The sequence below is a fragment of the Oncorhynchus kisutch genome, linkage group LG12 (genome assembly GCF_002021735.2).
Source record: "Oncorhynchus kisutch isolate 150728-3 linkage group LG12, Okis_V2, whole genome shotgun sequence".
Classification (NCBI taxonomy): Eukaryota; Metazoa; Chordata; class Actinopteri; order Salmoniformes; family Salmonidae; genus Oncorhynchus; species Oncorhynchus kisutch.
In genome coordinates, this window is record NC_034185.2 from 50512639 (window position 1) to 50524923 (window position 12285).

General features: G+C 43.7%; 1 long non-coding RNA gene across 1 annotated transcript; it reads left to right on the top strand.

Annotated features, from left to right (window-relative positions):
- The first annotated feature begins 223 nt into the window (after positions 1 to 223).
- Positions 224 to 8185, top strand: LOC109900362 (uncharacterized). Its single transcript, XR_002256594.2, has 3 exons — positions 224 to 366; positions 6993 to 7083; positions 7379 to 8185. It is a non-coding gene; the product is annotated as an uncharacterized LOC109900362 (long non-coding RNA).
- Positions 8186 to 12285: the final 4100 nt, after the last annotated feature.

The following is a 12285-nucleotide window of genomic DNA, read 5'->3' on the forward strand; positions in this document are numbered from 1 at the left end:
GACTGAAAGGGAGACCAGAGAGGAAGAGAGAGAGGCAGATAGGGAGACAAAGAGGAGAGAGGGAGGCAGATGCCTAGAAAGATAGGGAGACAGGGATACGGAGAAAGGAGAGGGAAGCAGAAAAGGAGACAGTGGAGAGGGGGAGTTAGAAAGACAGAGAGAAACTGACAGTGAGGGGAAAAAAAGAGTAGAGCGAGGGAGATAGAGAGAGAGGGAAACTGACAGGATTCCAATGCGGATCAGATATCCCCACAGGAGTGAAACGACTTGCACTGGAGCCAGTGAGCAGGGGCTTGTGGGAAAAGGAGTACACCCAATCGTAGTACTTACTGACAGGCACAATGTGTTCTATCTACTGCAAGAGAGGTTAGTGTGTGTGCATGCGTGTGTGTGTGTTTGTGTTTGTGCGTGCAAGTGTGTCTGTGCATGTTTGAGTGCACTCATGCAGAAGGGATAACTGAGGGGGTGGTGGATCCATCATTGATCGTGTGTGTGTGTGTGTGTGTGTCACGCTCCTGACCTCCCCAACCTGGTTCAAATCCCCACTCTGTCAGTTACCGACTGCATCTCTCCGATGCTGGAATACCACGCAAATGACAGAACGTTTTACCTTCTGCTTCTCTTGTGTTTTCGCACACTTGGTCTTGTGCTCAGTGTGTGTCACTGTGTCTGTGATATGGTTGTGTTTCTGTGTAGTAAGTCAGTTTGATCTATATGTTTACATGTGTCTCTGCATGTTTCCTCTTCCGACCGTGGCCGATGTGATTGGCTATTGATTTCAGTGGTGTTTTCCTAATTGCATTGTGGTCAACCTTACACTTTATAACATGTACTGTATGGTGCATTGCCTGAGTTTAAAGGCACAGTCTGCAAGATTTCCTGCAGTTCAATAGTTATTTCAATTGGACTATACGATAGTTTCAAGGACCGTTGTTATTGTTTGTTTCCGTTCATTTGACTCCTGAGGACCTTACAGATGTAGTCGTTAATTTGATCGCCCTGTTGCCGGAGTACTTTAAAACTTGCAGTGTATTTGAAGTTTAAAAAGGCTTCTGAAGTTTGTAATTACCACAACGATTTCAGACTTGACAAAAATGTCCATGAATTGTAATCCACATAATAATTCACATTTCTTGTTGCTGCAAGATTATTTTCCTGCTGTAGCAAATTGGCTCAAATTAAGATACTACACCTGTGTCTGAAAAATATCTTTGCAATTGGATTCGGAACATTACATCGGATAAGCAAATGTAGTTAAATAACAATCAAAAAGACACATGTGCTCTTATCTTCTTATGGGAAGTCACATAATGTTAGCATAGAGTATATTTTCTATGTAAACATGATAATTGAACTGACAGTTGCAACAAGGGTTCCTACTGAGCAGAACAGCTGAGGTAAATAGAGCCCTCAACAGATCTAGGATCGAGCCTTCAACAGATTTCCCAGAAATCTGAGTGAGAGTGGAAGGGGGAGAGGGAGAAGAAGAGAGAGCAAGCAGGAGAGGAGAGGATAGAGAGAGGGTAGTAACGCGAGAAATAGAGAGCAGATGATAGAGACAGAGGGGTGTGGAGAGTTTAGAGACAGAGAGAAATAGAGAGGGGGTACATCAAAAAATGTAGAGACAGAGGGTAGAGCTTAGTGCGAGAGAAAGAGGGGGAGAGCAAGTGGGAGAGCAAGAGAGAGCTAGGAAGGGGAAGGAGAGAAGGGGGAGAGAGGGAGAGGTGAAGCAGGAGAGGGGAGGAAAAGAGAGAGGGCTAGCGAAAGAAACAGAACAGAGACAGAGTGAGAGAAAAAGGGAGTGGGATAGGGGGAGGGAGAAGGCAGCAGTACTACATTATCTCTCCTTGTAAAAAAAGGAAAATCTCTGCAGTACAGCTCCCCCTCCTCATTTGCTGACAGATTATGTTTAGAGATCAGACACAGGCAGGTGGCAGCGGTGGGATCCAGAACACACTGGGCTTGCGTTCCCAAATGCATCCTATTCCCTACATATGAGGTCAAAAAAGGTCCAAAGTAGTGCACTATTATTAAGGAATAGGGTGCCATTGGGGACACTGTCTGGGTAGTACTGGATCAGAAAGTCAAGGACACAGAGTGCATCCCAAATTACACCCTAGTCTCTATGTAATGCATTACCTTTGACCAGGTCAAAAGCAGTGCACTATGGGCCATGTTCAAAATTTGTGCACTATATAGGAAGTATGTGGCCATTTTGGAATCATCCAAACACAAAAACATGGTGTGCTCAGAGCCATACTGCATGACATAGCCATTAGTCATAGTGACAAGGGCTCAACAAGGGCATTACATGCTGGAAAATGGATTATAGCCATATACAAATATTTTAACTTTTTATGCTTATATGGTGACTTTCAATATTCAAAAATCTGAAATCATGTTCATCCATTTCTTATACTGTGTAGTTGTGGCTCATTTGATTAAAACAATTCAAATACAAAGTCAAAGTATTGCATCTTCATTATCATTTCCCGCCAATCCGCTACCAACCCTAATCAAAGAGCCCCTACTGCATATACAGTAGCCAGCAGGCGCTGTTATTATCAATGAGGTCAGTGGCATAGTGATTTTGAACAATAGCTGATGGTGTGTGTTTCTCATTGTTGGCTCGTAGACAGGGACAGACTGGGACCAGAAATAGGCCCTGGCATTTCTAACACACTGGCACAATATTTTTTCTTGAGGGCCCCACACTTTCCCATTTTGTTTTCCCTTGAGGCTCCATTATTAGCCAAATAATGTTATTTCTGCATGAAAACTCAAACTTAAGACAGACCTGCTGGGCTATATGTGGACCAGCCCATCTGGCATTTGCCAGACTTTCCCTATGGTCAGTCCATCTCTGTCCGGGTGCTGAGTCAGGTCTCTTCTCAATCTAATGCCCTGGGGGGTGACAGAACATCAATAACTGAACTGGGATCAGCAGCGTGGCGACTCTAGGCTCTCGCCTCTGCACTGTAATGTAATAAGATGACATCAACACTGAACTGGGATCAGCAGTGTAGATCTACAGTACTAGGATCTCCCCTCTGTAGTGTATTGCAGGTAATAATGTAATGAATTGAGAGGCCCACCATGGTTGACAAATCAATCTGCTATCGGTGCTACATGACATCAATACTCAACTGGGATCAGTACCGTGGATCTACATCACTGTGTTTTGCTCTGTACTGTAATGTAATGACATTAATACTGAACTGGGATCAGTAGTGTTGATCTATTAGGCCCGAGAGCAGACAACTTCAATGTCAGTCTGTGTGCAGGGCCTTTTAAATGGCAGTTTGATACATATCATATGCAAATCAAACGATAAAAGGCCAGTTGATTTGATTTATCATTGCTCTAAATCACATGCACAGTGAGGCTAGGGTGCATATGTGTGTGTAGGTGTATGTGTGACTAAGGGACACCCTCTCTAAGTCAAAATGTGCAAGCCCTCAGCAAAAATCTCCTTTCCACACTCTCACAGGCTCTCCAACCCTGAGCTCTGACAGATGTGTGTGTGCATGTGTGCTTGTGAGTAAGTACATGTGATTGTGTGTGCATGTTTCTGTATTTCCTCACACACACCACACACACACACTCACGCACACACATACACACACACTGTGCATAGCCTAGGCTCTCTTGGCTGCGGCCGTGGGAGATGTGTCTGTTGGGCAGATAGAGGAGGGCTTGGTGGTGAAAGTGAGTGGTGGTAGTGATACTGACTGCTGGTGGTGGTGGTGGTGTTGATAGTGAGTGGATGTGGTGGTGGTGATAGTGAGTGTTGGTGGTGGTGATAGTGAGTGGATGTGGTGTTGGTGGTGATAGTCAGTGGTGGTGTTAGTACGTGGATGTGGTGGTGGTGGTGATAGTGAGTGGTGGTGGTAGTGAGTGGATGTGGTGTTGGTGTTGAAGTGAGTGGTGGTGATAGTGAGTGGATGTGGTGTTGGTGGTTATAGTGAGTGGTGGTGGTAGTACGTGGATGTGGTGGTGGTGATAGTGAGTGGTGGTGGTGGTGGTGGTGGTGTTGAAGTGAGTGGTGGTGATAGTGAGTGGTGGTGATAGTGAGTGGTGGTGATAGTGAGTGGATGTGGTGTTGGTGTTGAAGTGAGTGGTGGTGGTGGTGATAGTGAGTGGTGGTGATAGTGAGTGGTGGTGGTGGTGAGAGTGAGTGGATGTGGTGTTGGTGTTGATAGTGAGTGGTGGTGGTGATAGTGGTGGTGGTGGTGGTGGTGGTAGTGAGTGGTGGTGATATTGGGTGGTGGTGGTGGTGGTGGATATGGTGGTGGTGGTGGTAGTGAGTGGATATGGTGTTGGTGTTGATAGTGAGTGGTGGTGGTGGTGGTGGTGGTAATAGTGAGTGGTGGTGGTAGTGAGTGGTGGTGGTAGTGAGTGGATGTGGTGGTGGTGGTGGTAGTGAGTGGTGGTAGTGAGTGGTGGTGGTATGAGTGGTGGTGGTGAGTGGATGTGGTGGTGATAGTGATAGTGAGTGGTGGTGGTGGTGGTGGTGGTGGTAGTGAGTGGATGTGGTGTTGGTAGTGGTGGTGATAGTGAGTGGTGGTGCTGATAGTGAGTGCTGGGCATTAGCACCAAGCAACTAGCTGTGGTGCAAGTGGCTTTATCAGGGGATGATTACACTCAGACAACCCCAGCTTTAGTGCACCGAAGCCAAAGAGATCATGATCCTTAGTGCCCTCAGCTTGCCTGCCAGCCTGGCAGAGTCTATCCACCAGCTGGGTTGGGGCTTGATGCATGGACATCTCATTGGAGTAGGCAGATGGTAGTTAGAGCATGGTGCTGGAGAGTGGTAGCATTAGGGTTCTGGGTTTCATTGCTTCATGGGTTAAATATACTGAATATGTGTTTCAAAGTTATTTGTAAGTCAAATGACACCCTATTCCCTAGATAGTGCATTACTTTTGTAGTATTTTATTATTAGAGAACTCTGCTCTGACAAAAAGAGGCACCACTGGACAAAACCACCACTGATGATTATACATGTGATGCAGTTGCTTTACTTCCTGGTCATACATTGACAGGGTTACATGAGAATATCCCAACCTGTCCAGATTTCTTGGAATAATATGCCGTTTAGCAGACACACGTCCAAAGCGGTGCTTGCATACATTTTCCTATGGGTGGCCCCAGCGGGAATTGAACCCACGATCCTGACGTCTCTTCTCCTGAGCTATATAGGAGAGGAATAGCGGGGTTTGTAAATATCAAGGAAAAATATGTTTGGCGCTCTTATCTGTCAGGTAATGAGATGAGTCATGAGAGCAGCCATAACCATTTGCATTTTGGTGTTTGAATTTGATTGTGCAAATACTGTATCATGGACAGGGACTGTCATTAAACATGAACTTTTGGCCTGTTAAACCTGTAGACAAAATGCCCATTGCCACATTATTTTTGCTTTCCACTGCATGCTGTAAAATGAGATCTGTTTCAGTTGTACGAATATGTACATTACCATGTAACACAGATGTTGTTACCTAGTTCTGTCAACCCACCTTGATTCCCCGAGTTGACTTAACTTAACCTTTTATCTCAGTGAAAATAAATATTATTTTTAAGTTGAAACACTACACATTTGACAGTTAATATATAAATGATGATGTATGTATACTGCTGAAATGTTTTGTTTTTACAAGTCAAATAGAGTAGGCAATTGGAAATGGAAGCTACAGTTTAACTACCATGGTTTTGACAATCTTTGTGTCCCAAGCTAGGCTTGGGCAGTATACTGTATATACCGTATACCAGGGTATTTTGAAATACACATGGTATGATTTTCAATACCATCAACAATAAAAAATTTGGGGTGCCCAAAACCTTGTTAACTATATAAATTACCTATCTAAGATGTTCCTATGAAATTATCTCCAGCTCAGGGCTCTAGCCTGGCATTTGGTTCACTAACTTGCTAGCTAAGTGGCTAGAAGTCAAGATTAACTTCTTGGTTCATTTGTAATGCTGAGCCATGTGTTTCAGACTGCACACACAGATGTCTGTCTCGGGTGGTAAACAACATGTCCAACACGTTATATAACTCTGATCAACACACACACTAACACACACACACACACACCCCATGTATGCATATATGTACGCACACAAGCACACACACACACACACACTTAATCAACACAGAGTGACACAAGGGTGACCTTTGCCATTCCCACTATGGGTAAAAACTTCCATGTGTAATTTGACCACCAGTCAAGTCATGACTTGACATGTGCAGTCAGCTGTTAGGGATGCAGTGAGGGGAAGGAAGCTTTCCATCAGCTCCAGTCAACCTGGCGGCATTAATGGCTGCGTCTCAATAGTGCAGAGTGGCCTCCTTTCCTCGCCTCCCTTCCTTCCTTCGTCTGCACTGATCTGACATTTGAATAATAAAGCGACGCACAGGTGAAAACAATTATGCCTCTGTCATTACTGAGTGAAGTTTAGAATGACATTTGCTTCGCTCACCCTTTTCCTATTTGTCTTGATGTCCTTTGGTTTGGTCAACCAGGAGGCTGTTCAGTTGAGTTTGTTGGCAGTGGAACCATAGTCAACACACACATTTCCTCTGTGAGGTTATATAAGAGTTGTGACGCAGAACAACACTTCTGACTCATGGTTGGCACAGAGTACATGTCATCTTGCTCTCTGGGTTCACGAACTGTGGACTTCGTCACTCACTGAAGAAAAAAAATGGCATGCAGTTGCTTATTCTGAACACACGAGAGCATGGTTGTCTTCCTGAGTGTGTTTCTGCAGACATAGCCAAAACATGACAGATTGTTCCACTGACCTGGCCTTCCGTTGTGAACATCTGTCCAGCATGACTCTTGCAAAATATATGTTGTTGAACAGCACCATTTCATTACTCAGACACATTTTGTGCCAGTTTCTGCTATTTCAGATATTAATGTGTTAAAAGCTGAAACCACACAACACAATCACATCCTGAATCCGACTTTGTGCATCTGTGCCAGGCCCCCTCACTGTGGCCCACAAGCAGCACACTATGAAAAGTTCAACTGACAGCCTGGAGTGAGCCAGCCAGCAGGAGGAATACGAAACAAGGTAAACGTTATCTTTATCTCAATGAGGTGAACATTTAATTGCTAACGTTTTAGCCCTGATTCATACAAATATTAAGTGTCTAAGACGGGTTTGATCCTGTTTCCTTGCTTGCTAGGTTAGTCAAGTTAGATAGCTAGCTAGATAGTTAGCTTGGTTGGACTGTTTGACCAACACCGATATACTCTCATAAATGTGAGGCTGACACAAAGTTTGGTTAATCCTCTCAATAAGTGTACATTTCTGAGGCGTCCCAGTAAATGTATTTTAATAACTTGACTTTCATTCTTGTCTAAAGGTACTGGGACATATCCAGCTTGGTAGTTAGCTAGCCACATGCGAAGGAACAGAGCTGCTTGTGGGTGCGCCGTTGCTGTGACCTTCTCCCACTCTCGTTTACGGCAGAATTAAGTGGGGAAAGTCTCGAAATTCTATCAAAACCTCGGTGACAAAACTCCCTAAAGGCAGCCTGAAAAGTAGCTGAATTTTTACCAGTAAAAGCCGCTGGAGGGGTCTGAAGACTCGCTAAATATAGTGACAACGTTGCTAAATTGGCAACACTGACGACAATGTCGCCACCCCCCCTGGAGGATGAGAACCTGCGCCATTGACAAACTTCAAGCTATACTGGGTTTGCAACAAATCATATCCTATCCAACCACAGTTCATTCTTCTATATCTCAGGTACACAATTGTCTGAGTTGGTTTCTCTGGACAGCATATCTGACTGGCTAAAAATCTAATAAATATATTGTTTGAGATGTTTTTAAGAAGGATATTTTGTGTGCACAAAATGTGTTTCCTGTCAAATTCCGTATGGGGAACACTGTAGTAAATGTGTACTCATGACATAGATGCAGAAAGTAAACAGCATAGTGGGTAAATTTCCACAACAACTAAGAGAGTTGAAGCGCGAGGCTCAACTTCCCTGCTGTTTTGGTTCCCTGGCGTCCATGCTGTGAACACTGTACACTGTCAAGAAAACTTGTGCACATGGGCCGATACTGTGTGTGACTCACTCATCTCAATATCTGCAATGCTGCTCATGGCAACGTCATTTCACTGAGTCTAACTTTACTTGAATAAATGGCTATCGTTTTACAGTGGAATATAACACAATGTGTAATTCTTTTTTGACACACCCCTCCCACTGGGCAAAAACTGGTTGAATCAACATTGTTTCCACGTAATTTCAACACACAAAAAAAATCTAGCGATGTTGTTGAATCAACTGAAAACTGATTGGATCTGATAAAAGTAATCAACGTACAGGGCATTTAGCATTTTTATTCACCTAACTTTGAACCTAAATTCAATGACATAGTGACTTTTTATATTCAATTCAACCAAATGTAAATCAAAACTAAACGTAGAACTGACATCTGTACCTTTTGGCCTGTGTCTAGTTAGGGACAAAACATGCTGTGTTACTTTTAACATGATCACTGTGTTGGAAAATGAGCACAACATGGCATCATCTCCAACTAGACACACGGATGTGTTAAGAAACAGCACAACATCTGTTGTCGTTTTTTTTTAACACATTTGTTCTAAGAGTGTGGGTTCAAACCCAGGTCTCCTGCATACCACATGAGTGTTACCCCGCTGAGCTAAAGCCTAGGCATTAGCTCTGGGATTTAACACAATTATTCAAGTCTCAGATTGATGAACCATGCCACCTCCATTACATTCTATCAAGCTATATCAAAGCTTGTTGGATAAAAACATTCTGAAAAGGGGTATTCGTTCAGCGGAGGAGGCAAAAGAGGAGAGATATTTATTCTCTTTTATCAGTCTGTGGGGTCAGAACAGTTAGCTTTTCTGAATGTCTTAGTCCTTTTAACTGAGGTGCTGGAATTTACAAAACGGCCAAATCGGGTTCCTCCCAACAGATTCCGGCTCATTCCGTTTGGAATGTGAACGCTTGTTCTGAGAAGAAATCCATCATTCTTAACATATTTCTTCCTTTTCATTCCTCTTCAGGGAATCCAGCCCTTTTCGGTCATGGTGTGCCTACTTTCCTGTGTCATGTGGTCAAATACTGATCTCCAGATGTCGATTTTTTTTTCCTTCTGAAGTGAGGGAATGTTGATACCAAAGAAGGAGAAAAAGGAGAGGAGAGAGGAATGTTTGAAATTCCATCCTAAAAATGTATGCTGTAAGACTCAAATGTACCCCAAAATCTCACAGAAGACATTGGTTGTGGTGGGTCTGCAGAGGGTGTTTTAACCAGTTGTATTTCATTTCATACCTCTTCATCTCTCCTCTTCGGTCTATCATATTTGTATTTGCCTCCCTCCCTCTTTGACCTTTTGACCACCTGTCTCTTCTCACATATATTTTTTTATCTTCCTCTCTCACTCTCTCTTTCCCTCCCTTAACCCAACGTCTTCAGGCCCGACACATACTGCTTCCCACCAGAGACCGGGGTAAATCCCCACGTCCACCCTTCCCACTGTTTCTCCAACCTGTATCCCCATTCTGATTTCCGTTCGGTCTCAATAAAGTTTCAAAAATACCCGAAAGTAAGTGTAGCCATGTAGAATTCCCCCTGGTAACAAGACCACTGTATGGCCTGTGCCTGGCTTGATCCCTAGTGTACCTCTGGCTCTAACTGAATAGAGCTGCTCTCTCCGTGGCAGCCTTGGCTTGATAGGATTAAATGAGCCATTACTTAATTACAGACCAGAGGAAAATCAAGCCGATCGCTAAAGCTGATTTTCCATAGAAATGCCTTCGAATACAGCCGGTAATGAGAGAGAGAGAGAGAGGGAGAGAGACTAATATTCTATTCCGATCTTCGACATCACATCCTTCAGGCAGTCTGCTCAACAGAGCATGACCGATCTTACAGTCACTCAGGATCAAACTGGATTCACTAAAGCACCAACGCACAGCACTAACCCCAGGCAGTTAGCCAGCAACGTCAGCTGTTGAGGTTGTACCCTCACCAACCTGTGCTTGTTTTGTGCCCCATGCCAATGGCTTCTGGGTCTATCTGTGCCACCCTATTCTGTCCTTCCCTGGCACTGCTGGCATGCTGTCCATCCCAAATTCAACAGCAGGCATCCACGTATTTATCACAGGCACGGTGTGTGTGTGTGTGTGTCTGTATGTGCGCGTGCGTGCTTGTGTGTGTGCATGCTTGTGTTCCCACCCACGCGGTGAAAGTGAGGAAGACACAAGACGTAAATCAACAGCCATGGGAGCCAAACTGATACACTACTGAACCAGCCACGCTCATTGATATCTCTCTGTCTCTCTCATTGATAATTTATATCTCTCACACACGAACGCACTCTCTCTCCTTTCTTTCTTTCTTTCTTTCTTTTTTTCTCTCACTCTCTCTCTCTCATCTTCTTTTCCCCCCATACCTTCAACAACATGATAAAAGACATCATTTTGGTATCACATATCAGACCTTGCATCATCGTCGAGCTACAGTAACCTCGGCAAGTATTCAGACCCTTTGACGTTTTCCACATGTTATTATGCTACAGTCTTATTCTAAAATGGATTAAATACATGAAAATCCTCAGCAATCTACACACAATACCCCGTTAGCGATAAAAAACAGATGATACCTTCTCTAAATAAGTATTCAGACCCTTTGCTATAAGACTTGACATTGAGCTCATGTGCATCCTGTTTCCATTGATCATCCTTGAGATGTTTCTACAACTTAATTGGAGTCCACCTGTGGTAAATTCAATTGATTGGACATGATTTGGAAAGAAACACACCTGTCTATATAAGGTCCCACAGTTGACAGTGCATGTCCGAGCAAAAACCAAACCATGAGGTAAAAGGAATTGTCCGTAGAGCTCCAAACAGGATTGTGTCGAGGCACAGATCTGGAGAAGGGTACCAAAACATTTCTGCAGCATTGAAGGTCCCCAAGAACACAGTTGCCTCCATCATTCTTAAATGGAAGAAGTTTGGAAACACCAAGACTCTTCCTAGAGCTGGCCTCCCGGCCAAACTGAGCAATCGGGGGAGAAGGGCCTTGGTCAGGGAGGTGACCAAGAACCCAATGGTCACTCTGACAGAGCTTTAGAGTTCCTCTGTGGAGAAGAGAGAACCTTCCAGAAGGACCACCATCTCTACAGCACTCCACCAATCAGTCCTTTATGGTAGAGTGGCCAGACAGAAGCCACTCCTCAGTAAAAGGCAGATGACGGCCCGCTTGACGTTTGCCAAAAGGCACCTAAAGGACTATCAGACCATGACAAACAAGATTCTCTGGTCTGATGAAACCAAGATTGAACTCTTTGGCCTAAATGCCAAGCGTCACATCTGGAGGAAACGGGAGAAACGGGAGAAACTCCCCAAATATATATATATATATGTGGAAAAAGTCAAGGGGTCTGAATGCTTTCCGAAGGCACTGTATACCCCATCCTCTCAACCAACCCCCACTTATCGAGCCAGCCAGCAATCAGACTGAAGAGACCTTGCTGAGAATTGGATGTGTGACTAAACTACACTACAGTGCACCATCTAACAGGGGTGTTGGTGTAAATTCCTGTGTCGAGGGCAAATATTTAATGAAACATTTTGCAACAGAAGACAATCTGAGTCTCTAATTGGACAAGTCCAGGTAGTCCCTCTGTTTGTTTTTCTTTTCAGTTTTCTTCCATTCCATGCTGAATAAAGCACATGGGAAAATGTGAAGGAGGATGTTACTTAATAAAGTGTATCCTACGCACCTAGGGAAAAGGCGAAAAGTATTAGGTGGGTTGTGAACTTGTTAAGTATGAGTGGCACACCCCCTCAAAATACTTTCAATATTATTCATTTCCATGTCGGCTCTGGAAAATGCCTGGAAAAGTCCTTGTCCGGAGAAAAAGGATCCCAATTTCAAACTCCCCCAAAAATCTGCCTTTAAAAAAATATATATATTTAACCTTTATTTAACCAGGTAGGCTAGTTGAGAACAAGTTCTCATTTACAACTGCGACCTGGCCAAGATAAAGCCAAGCAGTGCGACACAAACAACAACACAGAGTTACACATGGAATAAACAAGTATACAGTCAATAACACAATAGAAAAAAAGAAAGTATTTTTAGTGTGTGCAAATGGCATGAGGAGGATGGCAATAAATAGGCCATAGTAGTGAAGTAATTACAGCAGATTAACACTGGAGTGATAAATGAGCAGATGATGATGTGCAAGTAGAGATACTGGTGTGCAAAAGAGCAGA